Here is a 14,898-nt window from a genome sequence, read left to right as displayed (position 1 = left end):
GAATTCATTGATACCATTTTTATGTCTCTGCATGTTGTTTTAAGGAAGTTGCTAACTAGCGTTAGCGCAATGACTGGAATTCTATGGGCGTCTGCTAGCATGCTAGTAGATACCCATAGACTTCCAGTCATTGCGCGAACGCTAGTTAGCACTGGCTCTTGAAACTACCTCAAACTTCCTTCATACTAGACACGGAGACATGAAAATGGGATCCACGAGTTCATCTGCCAAAGTATCCCTTTAAGGCTCCCTTTATTAAAGATGTACAGTAAGCAACTACAAAAAAACTGAAATGTTGTCATACCATTTATAAAATTTCAGTGGTGACAGATTTGTAAGATTATAAGCCTCAAAAGTTTCAAGGCCCGTACAGCATTGAGAGCCACAGAACTCCTCTCTCCGTTCCGCTGCCTTTCTCTAATCAGTAATCAATCACTGATGACCTGTCAATTCTAAAGGTCACCCCCATGCTAATTAACCTGGAGGGAAATTAACCAACCCAGGATTTAAATTACATTTTCAGCACAAAGTTAATCCTGCAGAATCCCCATTGAGCATTTATTCTCCCCAGAACGAGGAGATTAATGAAAACGCGTTTCTAAATATAAGATTTCAAACCCAAGATCTTCAGATTAGATGGACGCGGGTCAACTGATAGAGGGCTATCGATTAGATCCCGCTGTCTGGCACTGTTTTGGCAACCGTAGAAGGAAGAATATCTCTGGCATGCACTGATATGTGTACAGAGTTCTTACCTAACGATTTTTGCCACAACCACACTCTTCTGTGTTAACCTTTTTGTTGGTTGACACACTCCTCACTATGGACATTTTTTGACACAAGTTCCTTTTAATAAGATCGCTGATGTTGCCGGTCGAACAGCAAGGGCCAGTGTTTTGTGTAAGCTCCGCGGCTGAGAGGAATTCAATATTTCAAGGAGATGTCAGAAGTGCCAATATGGAGACTGAGATTGGGGAGAAAGTCAATACAGTGTGGCTAAAGTCACAAGAAGGTTTTTGCCTCATAATCTATTGTGACACAAGCCATTACAATGCACTTGATCTCAGTGGCAGGACATCAGGTGTAGCTTTGCTCTTTTTATTTTGATGTTGTTAAAACAGAACATCAACGTTCTGTGATGCGAGACATTCCCCAACGTCTATTCCTCATTGAATCCCGTTTATGCAAGATCTTTTGTACTTATTATTTCCACTGGTACCTCACAGAGCACATTGGCAGTTACTAGAATGGTTAGCATGATATACAAAAATATCTGAAATGCTTTCTCTGCTGTTTTGTCTTTTTCCCTTTTCTTTTAAGCACAATCATGTGGAATGTTCCTGAATATACTACCTGCTTGTTATTTTTGCCATGGTCTTAGTTTTAGGATTCTTTTGCTTTTGCTCAATGAATATGCATGTCTCAAGGCTGTAATTCATCATCAAATTTCACACAAACACAGCCGTGCAGCCAGATTAAATAATTCCTTTCGCTTTTAATGGGTTTGGGATGAATGGAGTAAAATATGCACTTTTATTCATTGATAGCATCTTTAGGTTGAGGTAATTGAGTCCTTTCCCCCCCTGACTGAATGAATAGTGACTTCATCTGATCCTCAGCGAGCCTCAGAAAATGAAGGTTGGTCCATTGTTCAGGCAAAAGGGTATCCTTTGCTTTTCAGCCATTAAACTGTGTCCTCTGTCTTAAATTTTTCTTAATTTTAATCTACCAACCCCCCTATTTTTCTCAATAGCTCAAGCATGAACCATGTAGTGAGGCACTGGGGTGGGGAGGATATTTCTACCCCCCTCTACAGCGGGGGTTTAACTACAGCAGATAAGTCAGTCACTGCTCTCTCAGTGCTCTCAGTTCTCTGGGGAATGGGGCTGGTAGGGGCTTAGCAGCACTGGAATTCACCTGCTTTATATACACCCCCCATCCTCCTCCTCCCCCCTTTTCAATCCAAGTTCCTTTATTTAGGGGGAGATGTTATGGTTTGCTGTTTTTGTTTGCATGGTGCGGAGATGAAAGACCTCTGTGTTCGGCGCTTTGCTGCGAGCCCTGCCAGAGAGGGGAAGGGCACTTCTTTTTTTGACATCATTTTCCCACATGCTCCATTGGCTGAGCGATGCACTTGAGAAATAAAAGAAAACTTGGGACCTTTTGAAGGAAAAGCCATTTCAATATGGGAACTTTCTCTTTTTTGGCTCCTTTTTGTGGTATTCAAGGAGGTTTGTGACAATGCAGTTTATGGTTTACCAGGAAGTGCCACCAAGAAACTCATCTCTGCCCAACAACACGGTTTGCATGATAAAAGACTGCAGTGGAGACTTTTGCCTGATTATTCCCGTGTTTTTCACCCTTGACGTAATAAGGTTGAGGAACTCATTATGCTAGGAGTGGATAACAAAAAAAAGTCCTCTCTTGAAAGTGAGACTTAAGAAATGGCTTAAGCATTATTTGCCTATCCAGTACCTAGCTTTATAAGTTCATACACTAGGGAGCCCGCTGTCTCTATATGAAGGAATACGTCTATATGAATGCCTCTGTCAATCCTACAGCTATTGTCAGCAGTAATCATGCGCCTATGAACCTGAGTTATACTGTTAGCACTGAGGCGATTTGCCCTCGTAGGAAGTCCACTGTGTACAACTCACCCTGCCCTATCAGCTCAAACACAACTATCACGGTCATGTCTCTCTCTGATGAGCCTAGCAGTTTAGCAATAAAAACAATCAATAATCCCAGAAAAGTGCAAAAAAATTGCCCACATCAACATATGTATCCTAAGAAACAAGGTAAATGAAATCGATAACTTGCTAGTAACCAGGTTTGGGTAGGTTACTTTCTAAATGTAATTTGTTAGTTACTAGTTACCTGTCCAAAATTGTAATCGGTAACTTTTGGATTACCCAAACTCAGTAACGTAATCCGATAACGTTCCATTACTTTTAGATTACTTTCCCCTTAAGAGGCGTTAGAAGAGACAAATGTATGTTACCAATTGAACGACATCTATTGCAGGATAAATCAATGTTAAAGTTTACATAGCTGGCCATATATGGTTGTTAAATTTTACTTTATGGGTTGGTTATGTAGGCTTCGTCTAACCCATCGCTTTCTACTACATACAGTTGAAGTCGGAAGTTTACATACACTTAGGTTGGAGTCATTAAAACTAGTTTTTCAAGCACTCCACAAATTTCTTGTTAATAAACAGATTTGGCAAGTCTGTTAGGACATCTACTTTGTGCATGACACAAGTAATTTTTCCAACAATTGTTTACATACAGATTATTTCACTTATAATTCACTGTATCACAATTCCAGTGGGTCAGAAGTTTACATACACTAAATTGACTGTGCCTTTAAACAGCTTTGAAAATGTCAGAAAATGATGTCATGGCTTTAGAAGTTTCTGATAGGCTAATTGACATAATTTGAGTCATTTGGAGGTGTACCTGTGGATGTATTTCAAGGCCTACCTTCAAACTCAGTGCCTCTTTGCTTGACATCATGGTGAAATTAAAAGAAATCAGCCAAGACCTCAGAAAAAAAATTGTAGACATCCACAAGTCTGGTTCATCCTTGGGAGCAATTTCCAAATGCCTGAAGGTACCACATTCATCTGTACAAACAATAGTACGCAAGTATAAACACCATGGGACCACGCAGCCGTCATACCACTCAGGAAGGAGAAGGGTTCTGTATACTAGAGATGAACGTACTTTGGTGTGAAAAGTGCAAATCAATCCCAGAACAACAGCAAAGGACTTTGTGAAGATGCTGGAGGAAATGGGTAAAAAAGTATCTATATCCACAGTAAAACGAGTCCTATATCGACATAACCTGAAAGGCCGCTCAGCAAGGAAGATGCCACTGCTCCAAAACCGCCATAAAAAAGACAGACTATGGTTTGCAACTGCACATGGGGACAAAGATCGTACTTTTTGGAGAAATGTCCTCTGGTCTGATGAAACGAACATAGAACTGTTTGGTCATAATGACCATTGTTATGTTTGGAGGAAAAAGGGGGAGGCTTGCAAGCCGAAGAAAATCATTCCAACCGTGAAGCTTGGTCGCAAATGGGTCTTCCAAATGGACAATGACCCCAAGCATACTTTCAAAGTTGTGGCAAAATGGCTTAAGGACAACAAAGTCAATGTATTGGAGTGGCCATCACAAAGCCCTGACCTAAATCCCATAGAAAATGTGTCGGCAGAACTGAAAAAACGTGTGCGAGCAAGGAGGCCTACAAACCTGACTCAGTTACACCGGCTCTGTCAGGAGGAATGGGCCAAAATTCACCTAACTTATTGGGAAGCTTGTGGAAGGCTACCTGAAACGTTTGACCAATGACTGGAACGAATTGCAAAAATTGCTGAAGTTGGAGACTTATCTCCCTCACTAACTTTAAGCATCAGCTCTCTGAGCAGCTTACCAATCGCTGAAGCTGTACACAGCCCATTTGTAAATAGCCCATCCAACTTTTGTACACCAGTATTTCTACTTGCACATCATGATCTGCACATCTATCACTCCTGTGTTAATTTGCTAAATTGTAATTTCTTCGCTACTATGGCCTATTTATTGCCTTACGCCATTTGCACACACTGTAGCCTACAAAAAGCCTATTCCTGCACTTTTCCTGCGATCCATAAAACACATTTGGTGTGTCATCATGGTGATCTCTGACTTGTGGTCAGACTCGCTCAGGTGGAACAAACTTAAACTTGCTGCTTTTTTCAATGCTGATTTGAGAGTCATTAAGAAAACAGAAGTGCCAAAGATATTTTTTCGCAAACATCCTTTCTGAATTGAAAAGTAATCCAAGAAGTAATCATCTAGTTTTTTCAAAAGTATCTGTAATCTGATTACAATATTTTATCTGGTAATGGATTACAGTTATCGTTTTTGGTATTATATTTAATTTTTTCACATGTAATCCGTTACTCCACAATCCTGCTAGTAACAGATAGTCAGTATACAAATGTTATATCTGAAACTCACTTAGATAATACATTTAGATGCAGCGGTATCAATACATGGTTTTAACATCTTCAGAAGAGACAGGAATGCCAATGGTGGAGGTGTTACTGTTTATATTCAGAACCACATTCCTGTAAAGATTAGAGAGGATCTCATGTTAAGTACTGTTGAAGTAATATGGCTACAGGCTCACCTGCCACACCTAAATACCATTTTTGTGGGAAGCTGCTGTAGACCACCAAGTTCTAACAGTCAGTATCTGGTTAATATGTGGGAAGCTAAGATGGCACCAACAGATGGCGCTTCGCCCCGAGCCCCTATTAAACATTGCAAGTTTTTACTTTGTTTTTTTTTAAGTGTTTTTCTCAAATGTTCTTACTCAATTTGTTTCGTGCATTCCTTCATACACCCGGGCAGAACTATTGGATAGGAATTGTTGGGTACTCACTGTCCTCCTGACCTTACCGGAGACGCTGGAACAATGGGAAAGCCTTTTTGGTGAGACCTCAGCCTACCTGAGAGTCCTACCGTAGAGTAGGAAGCGGAGACGCCTGATGGAGAGGCAGACGTGGCTGGGTCTTACTGAGACTAAGATGCCGGGCGACTCGTCCTCCATTACCGAGCATACTACTCGCCAATGTTCAATCATTAATGAACAAACTTGGCAAACTCAGAGCAAGGATCTCCTTCCAGAGGGACATCAGATTCTGCAACATACTCTGTTTTTCTGAGACTTGGCTCTCCCCCGACATCCAAATCGATTATATACAACCGGAGGGTTTTACAGTTTTTCGAGGCGATAGGGAGCGGGTGGGCTCTGTTTTATGACCAACAACATATGGAATACTTGGTTATCAAATGTCACCCTTTTTACCTTCTGAGAGTTCTCAGGGATTATTGCCATAGCTGTGTGCATCCTGCCCCAAGCGGACACCAAAAAATGCTCTCAAAGATCTTCAGACGACACCTCCTTTGGCCGCCTTTCCTTCCATTTATCTACTGCCAATGACTAGAACGAATTGCAAAAATCACTGAAGTTATATCTCCCTTTTTTGACCCAAAACACACGGCCAAGGCAACAAAGGAGTGGCTCAAGAAGAAGCACATTAAGGTCCTGGAGTGGCCTAGCCATTCTCCAGACCTTAATCCCATAGAAAATTTGTGGAGGGAGCTGAAGGTTCGAGTTGCCAAACGTCAGCCTCGAAACCTTAATGACTTGGAGAAGATCTGCAAAGAGGAGTGGGACAAAATCCCTCCTGAGATGTGTGCAAACCTGGTGGCCAACTACAAGAAACATCTGACCTCTGTGATTGCCAACAAGGGTTTTGCCACCAAGTACTAAGTCATGTTTTGCAGAGGGGTCAAATACTTATTTTCCTCACTAAAATGCAAATTAATTTATAAAATTTTTGACATGTGTTTTTCTGGATTTTTTTGTTGTTATTCTGTCTCTCACTGTTCAAATAAACCTACCATTAAAATTATAGACTGATCCTTTCTTTATCAGTGGGCAAACGTACAAAATCAGCAGGGGATCAAATACTTTTTTCCCCCACTGTATGTGAGGATGCTGTTCATCGACTACAGCTCTGCCTTCAATACCAGACCTGGCTAAAAGATTACTGTAGCTCTGTTGGAATAACTTTGACACCTTCTGAAAACAGAAGATGCTAGACAGGAATGACGGACTCCTTCCAAATCATCTTGGCTCCGGGACTCCATTTCAAGGCTGCGTTGAGCAAATACTGTTGAAGCAATATGGCTACAGGTCCACCTGCCTCCCCAAAGCCCATTCTTGTGGGAAGCTGCTATAGAACACCAAGTGCTAACAGTCAGTATCTCGATAATATGTGTGAAATGTTTGATAATGTATGTGATGTCAGCAGAGGTAATTTTCTGGGTGACCTAAATACTGTGACTGGCTTTCATCAAGCTGCCCACTCAAGAAAAAGCTTCTAACTGTAACCAGTGCCTGCAACCTGGTTCAGGTTATCAGTCAACCAACCAGGGTATTTACAAACAGTACAGGAATTAAATCATCAACATGTATTGATCACAGCTTTACTAATGCTGCAGAAATCTGCTTTAAAGCAGTATCCAAATCCATTGGATGTAGTGATCACAATATAGTAGCCATATCTAGGAAAACCAAAGATCCAAAGGCTGGGCTAATATAGTGTATTAGAGATCATACAAGAGGTTTTCTAGTGATTTCTATATTGAAGATGTAAAGAATATTTGCTGGTCTGTCTTGTGTAATGAGGAGCAACCAGATGCTGCCCTTGACACATTTATGAAATAGCTTATTCCAGTCACTAATAAGCATATACTCATTATGAAAATGACTGTAAAAACTGTTAAATCCGCTTGGATTGATGATCAATTGTATGGTTATGAGGCAAAATAAATGGCAAATAAGTCTGGCTGCACAACCGATTTGGCAAACGTACTTCAAATTGAGAAATCATGTGACTAAACTGAATAAAAAGAAGAAATGGAGTTGTGTGTTGTGACGTGATTATTATTATTGTGATGACTGCTATTTATCGAATAATTACCTACTACATTTAATTATTACTTGATTAAATTAATCATGTAACAATTAACTCATTAGGTATTTGGGGCACCACGGGAAAAGTTGTTTACCGAGTTACTATCTCCCGACAAACTCTAAAGATCTATAAATATCTCTTACATTAATAACAGTCAATTCTGAATTATTACCTCATCAGTCTCAATCTGAACATCTCATAATTCTGGATATCTGCACGAACCCTAGCCTAAGTGATGAATCAGCGATACACAAATTGGCTTAATTATTGATTTACTAACTAAATAATCACACAGAAATGCATAAACACACATACACACTGTATAGGTTATTGATTACTAACATAATGGAATGTAAATGGGCTCCTACTGGACTAGCAAAAGCATGACCGTTTGGTTACATCATGGAAAGGGAGGGGTAGTAAGGAGAGAGGGAGACAAAAAGAGTCAACTTATCGTACATACATTTGGAAGCTACGCTCACAGGAATATGAACATTTAGCACCCTAACAACCGCTCATTCAGATTAGAAATGCGACATATATTTACACGTAGGTGTCTTTCTCTGTCGTCTCTCTGAAACCACTCGATCCGTCTATGGGGAGTAGTTCGATGTAACTCTGTGGTTGTCCACCAGAGGTCACAATGTCCTTCTTAGTTGTAGGCTTCTTTGTCTTGGAGTGATCTTAGAATGGATATTTTAGGTATAGCGCACGGTGGTGGGAGGGATCTTTTTTTCCCTCCCATCTTTGGTCAGTTGTCCTAGACTACTTTACATACCCAGCTGCAGACTGTGAATGTTTGGTCTAGTCTTTACCTTCTTCACTCGTCAAGAGTTTCAGAGGGTCTTACCATTTTCTTGTTTTGTAGTTTTAACCATTTCAACGTGTGGACTACGTTCTCTGGTCTGTATTTAAATTCTCAGCGAGTCCCGCCCTCTGGCCTGAACAGCGGTTCCATCATGTTGACACAAACTCTGAGCTCACTTGGGCTTGGCTACTGACTGGGCACAAGTTTGAAGAAAAAATAGTTTCAAAAATAGTTTCATATTTAATAGTAAGTTTTACAACATTTACAACTCTTAAAGTTTCCATTTCCATTATAATGTCTTTCTGATCATTTTAATGACTTCACAAAATATACATTAGTTTCCCATATTCCATCTGTCATCATTCCCAACATTCTGATGTTGAAATATTTTGTCCCAGTGTCCATTGTTTGATGTTGAAGTTTTTTGGGCAAGAGTCTCTCTGTAACACCCAGACATTCCATTCTCCCAAACTAGACACCAAGAAACAGAAAGTTCTCAATTTTATGACCGTCTGTTAAATCTTAAAACCGGCCCGGTGAGAGAGAGAGGGAGAGAGTTTGGCTATCTGTCAGCCATTGCCAGTTGATCTGGCACCTTTTGATCCTCACCAAGGAGAGAGTCATGACAAGTGGTCCCGCGAAAAAGATGGCAGCACTTCAGAGAGCTACTAATACCCGAATGTAAATATTGAAATTCAACAGCATACGCTTTCATTTTTGTCTTCATATATTGACTTGAAGTACAGTTTAATATAAAGATCATTTACATTTTGAAACATCTCGCTAAAGTGGTGTTATTGGAATGTCGACACGCTAAACATTTATTCAAGCCTAACACGTGGTATTCACAACAACTAGCAAACAAACAGCAAGTCCTCCCGAATACCCCCCCCCACCCCCAGACATGGATTAACGCATAAGCCCGGAGAAATCGGTAAATCTGAAGGATCTATTTGAGCGAATGGGAAAGATGAATATGACTTTGTTGGGTGTTGCATCTGATGTCTCCATGATAAAACAACTACCGAGCTAAAGGGAAAAGTTGGTGTGATACAAGAGAGGATGGATGGGGCAGAGGGACGGATTTCACCGTCTCCCATCTGGAGAAGGGTAATGAGAATCACGAGAAGAAGCTGGACATATTTTGAAATCGTGTCGAAGAACTTGAGAACAGAAGTAGGAGAAATAGGGTGAGATTGGTTAATCTGAAAGAGGGGAGTGAGGCTGGCGGTGGATTAATTTTGTGAATACAGAAAATCATCGCAGAAAGATTTGGATTTGACTACAGGCACAAATTCGAAATTTAATGAACCCATCGCAGCTTAACCGTGCCTGATGAGAAGAGGCCCCCGAGAACGGTTCTCATCCGCTTCCTACGATGTACAGCCTGGGACAAGGTACTTAAAGCGCCGAAAGAAGAGTGGCTTTCAGTGGGAAGGTCGTCGGCTGTCTTTTTTCCCGGACCTGTCCAAGGAACTGACAATGAAGAGGAAGAAGTTTGCAACGGCAAAGAAACATTACTGCTACTTGCTGTCTACATCCCTGCTGTTTGATTAAACCTCAATCTTCCCTGTGACCTGCCCTGTGTGGAACTGCGAGGAGTAACAGTGTCGTGACGTGACTATCATTAATCTGATGACTGTTATTTATCGAACTAATTGTTTAATTGTTACTCGATTTTTAAATTAATCATGTAACAATTAACTCATTAGGAATTTGTGGCACCACGGGAAGAGTTGTTTAACCTGTTAGGGCTAGGGGGCAGTATTTACACGGCCGTATAAAAAACGTACCCGATTGAATTTGGTTACTACTCATACCCTGTAACTAGAATATGCATATAATTATTGGCTTTGGATAGAAAACACCCTAAAGTTTCTAAAACTGTTTGAATGGTGTCTGTGAGTATAACAGAACTCATATGGCAGGCAAAAACCTGAGAAGATTCCTTACAGGAAGTGCCCTCTCTGACAAGATCTTGTTCTTCTTGTCTCTGTTTATTGAAGACTGAGGATCTTTGCTGTAACGTGACACTTCCTACGGCTCCCATAGGCTCTCAGAGCCCGGGAAAAAGCTGAATGATATCGAGGCAGCCCCAGGCTGAAACACATTTGCGCGTTTGGCAAGTGGCCGATCAGAGGACAATGGGCTTAGGCGCGTGCACGAGTCGACCCTGTGCTTTATTTTCTTTCGTCTATTTACCTAAACGCAGATTCCCGGTCGGAATATTATCGCTTTTTTACGAGAAAAATTGCATAAAAATTGATTTTAAACAGCGGTTGACATGCTTCGAAGTACGGTAATGGAATATTTACAAAATTTTTGTCACGAAATGCGCCGTGCTCGTAACCCTTATTTACCCTTTCGGATTGTGTCTTGAACGCACGAACAAAACGCCGCTGTTTGGATATAACTATGGATTATTTGGGACCAAACCAACATTTGTTATTGAAGTAGAAGCCCTGGGAGTGCATTCTGACGAAGAACACCAAAGGTAATCAAACTTTTCTAATAGTAAATCGGAGTTTGGTGAAGGCTAAACTTGCTGGGTGTCTAAATAGCTAGCCCTGTGATGCCGGGCTATCTACTTAGAATATTGCAAAATGTGCTTTCACCAAAAAGCTATTTTAAAATCGGACATATCGAGTGCATAGAGGAGTTCTGTATCTAAAATTCTTAAAATAATTGTTATGCTTTTTGTGAACGTTTATCGTGAGTAATTTAGTAAATTGTTAGTAAATTCACCGGAAGTTTGCGGGGGGTATGCTAGTTCTGAACGTCACATGCTAATGTAAAAAGCTGTTTTTTGATATAAATATGAACTTGATTGAACAAAACATGCATGTATTGTATAACATAATGTCCTAGGTGTGTCATCTGATGAAGATCATCAAAGGTTAGTGCTGCATTTAGCTGTCTTCTGGGTTTTTGTGACATTATATGCTAGCTTGAAAAATGGGTGTCTGATTATTTCTGGCTGGGTACTCTGCTGACATAATCTAATGTTTTGCTTTCGATGTAAAGCCTTTTTGAAATCGGACAGTGTGGTTAGATTAACGAGAGTCTTGTCTTTAAAATGCTGTAAAATAGTCATATGTTTGAGAAATTGAAGTAATAGCATTTCTAAGGTATTTGAATAACGCGCCACAGGATTCCACTGGCTGTTACGTAGGTGGGACGATTTCGTCCCGCCGACCCTAGAGAAGTTAACGAGTTACTATCTCCCGACTTAAACTCTAAAGATATACAGATATCTCTTACATCAATAACAGTCAATTATTAATTATTACCTCATCAGTCTCATTCTGAACATCGCATAATCATTGGATCTGCAAGAACCCTAGCCCTTTTGAATATTCAGTGCCACACATTGATTTAATCATTTATTTATTAACTAACGAAATAATAACACAGAATACCCATACACACTTAAATGACATAAAAGTCCCTAGTGGACTGACTCGATATGATGGCTTGTTACACAATGGAAAGGGGGTGGGGAAAGATGGAGAGACAGAGGGTCAACCTATCGTACATACATTTGGAAACTACACTCACAGTAACCAGAATACTTAGCACCCTAACCACCGCTCATTTGGATTAGAAATGCAATATATATTTACGTGTAGATGTCTTTCTCTCTTGTCTCTCTGTTGAAACCAATCGATCCGTCTCTGTGTAGTGGCTCATTGGCAAAGTGAGCAAACTTAGGCAGGAAATGCCAACAACGAACAGTGATGCATTCATGCATAAAAAAAATGAAAGGAAAGCATTGCAAGTTCGAATTTTGTAAAGTTAGTGTGGGAGAGGTGCAAAAATTGTTATCGATCAACAAACCTCCTGGCATTGACAACTTAGATGGAAAGCTACTGAGGATGGTAGCTAGCTGACTCTATAGCCACTCATATCTGTCATATCTTTCATCTGAGCCTAGAGGAAAGTGTTTGTCCTCAGGCCCGGAGGGAAGACAACGTTATTCCGCTACCCAGGAGTGGTAAAGCGGCCTTTCCTGGTTCTAACAGCAGACCGATAAGCTTGCTGCCAGCTCTTAGCAAATTGTTGGGAAAAAATAATGTTTGACCAAATACAATGTTATTTCTCTGTAAACAAATTAACAACAGACTTTCAGCATGCTTATAAAGTTGGGCACTCAACATGTACTGCACTGACACAAAGTACTGTTGATTGGTTGAAAGAAATTGCTAATAAGAACATTGTGGGAGCTGCATTGTTAGCTTTCAGTGCAGCCTTTGATATTATTGACCATAACCTAGAGTTAAGAGAATACCAAGAGTGTGCAAAGCTGTCATCAAGGCAAAGGGTGGCTACTTTAAATAATCTAAATTATAAAATATATTTTGATTTAACACACTTTTTTTTGTTACTACATGATTCCATATGTGTTATTTCATAATTTTGATGTCTTCACTATTATTCTACAATGTAGAAAATAGTAAAAATAAAGAAAAACACTTGAATGAGTAGGTGTGTTCAAACGTTTGACTGGTACTGTAGCTCCAGAGTTCGTTGTGGAGATGGGAGAACCTTCCAGAAGGACATCCATCTCTGCAGCACTCCACCAATCAGGCCTTTATGGAAGAGTGACCAGACGGAAGCCATTCCTCAGTAAAAGGCACATGACAACCCGCTTGGAGTTTGCCAAAAGGCACCTGAAGATTCTCAGGTCTGATGAAACCAACTCTTTGGCCTGAATGCCAAGCGTCACGTCTGGAGGAAACCTGACACCATCCCTATGGTGAAGCATTGTGGTGGCAGCATCAGGCTGTGGGGATGTTTTTCAGCAGCAGGGACTGTGAGACTAGTCAGGATCGAGGGAAAGATGAACAGAGAGATCCTTGATGAAAACCTGCTTCGGGGGTCTCAGGATCTCAAACTGGGGCGAATGTTCACCGTCCAACAGGACAATGACCCTAAGCACACAGCCAAGACAACGCAGGAGTGGCTTTGGGACAAATCTGTGAAAGTCCTTGAGTGGCCCAGCCAGAGCCTGGACTTGAACCCGATCGAACATCTCTGGAGAGACCTGCAAATAGCTGTGCAGCAACGCTCCCAATCCAACCTGACAGAGTTTGAGGGGATCTGCAGAGAAAGAATGGGAGGAACTCCCAAAATACAGGTGTGCCAAGCTTGTAGCGTTATACCCAAGAAGATTTGAGGCTGTAATCGCTGCCAAAGGTGCTTCAACAAAGTACAAAGCAAAGATTCTGAATACTAATATAAATGTGATATAAGTTTTTATTTTTAATTCATTTGCAACAATTTCAAAAAAATCATTATGGGGTATTGTGTGTAGATTGAGGGGGGGAAAAAACGGTGTAATTTTCAAATAAGTCTAACGTAACAAAATGTAGAAAAAGTCAAGGGGTCTGAATAAGGGGTCTGAATAATTTCTGAATGCACTGTAGGTTTTATTGGACTCCAACTAAGACTTTGTAAGATGGGGCTGACCAACAATTCTCTGTGTTGGAAATGCCAAAAAGACACTTGGACATTTTTACACGCAATATGGGAATGTACTACCTTTCTGGAAGTATGTTTTGAAATATCTGGAGGAATGGTTGGGGTTAACAATTCCAGTTTCACTGATATGTCTCTTGGGCGATAGAACAGAGTTACTTAATGTAACGAATTTGTGTAACGAATTTGCACTGATCATTGTTGGTATCGTTACAGCAGCTAGAGTAATCCTTAGAATTTGGAAGGGTCATGCCACTCTTACTCTGAAACAGTGGATAGAATAAATGTTGGAGGTTAGCATCTTATTTTACATTTTTAATTTTTTTTAAATGTTTTTTTTATCATAAATCTTATGAACAAATGCTTGCTAGGATCACTTGTAGAAACAACACTTCTAGATGCTGGATACATTTTTATTTGTAATGTTGTTTCTAAGACTGGGAGTTGATGACTTGAACCCATTTAGTTCTGTATTGTAGCTTGTGAGATACTATTTGACTGTGTGTGCTATGTTGGAGGATATGTCTGGATGTCATGCTCAATGTTTTTATGCTGTACAATGTTTTTTATTATTGTTGCAACACTTAACAAAGAGCTGCAGTCAGATTTAGAATGGGTGGAAAGAAATAAGTTAGCCCTAAATATTTCAAAAACAAATAATTCACTAAACCCTGACCCTCAACTAAATGTTGTGATGGATCAGTAGCTAAGATGGGGAGAAGTCTCTCCATAATAAAGCGCTGCTCTGCCTTCTTAACAATGCTATCAGCAAGGCAGCCCTTAATTTTGTCGCACATGGACTACTGTCCAGTCGTGTGGTCAGGTGCCATAAAGAGGGACTTAGGAAAATTACAATTAGCCCAGAACAGGGCAACACGGCTGGCCCTTAAATGTACATGGAGAGCTAACGTCAATCTCTCCTGGCTCAAAGTAGAGGAGAAATTGACTTCATCACTACTTGTATTTGTGGGAAGTATTGACATGTTGAATGCACCGAGCGGTCTGTTTTAAACCACTGGCACACAGCTCAGACACTCCTGTATACTCCACAAGACATGCCATCAGAGGTCT

The 14,898-nt window shown here is 40.5% G+C and overlaps 1 protein-coding gene across 1 annotated transcript in view; it reads left to right on the top strand.

Moving 5' to 3' along the window:
- Window positions 1-14,898, top strand: part of atp9b (ATPase phospholipid transporting 9B) — a 55,957-nt gene that overhangs the window by 19,330 nt on the left and 21,729 nt on the right. The gene's annotated exons all lie outside the window — the stretch shown is intronic.

The sequence above is a fragment of the Salmo trutta genome, chromosome 34 (genome assembly GCF_901001165.1).
Source record: "Salmo trutta chromosome 34, fSalTru1.1, whole genome shotgun sequence".
In the NCBI taxonomy this organism is placed as follows: domain Eukaryota; kingdom Metazoa; phylum Chordata; class Actinopteri; order Salmoniformes; family Salmonidae; genus Salmo; species Salmo trutta.
The sequence above is the reverse complement of the archived record's forward strand: the minus strand, read 5'-3'. Positions and strand labels throughout refer to the sequence as shown.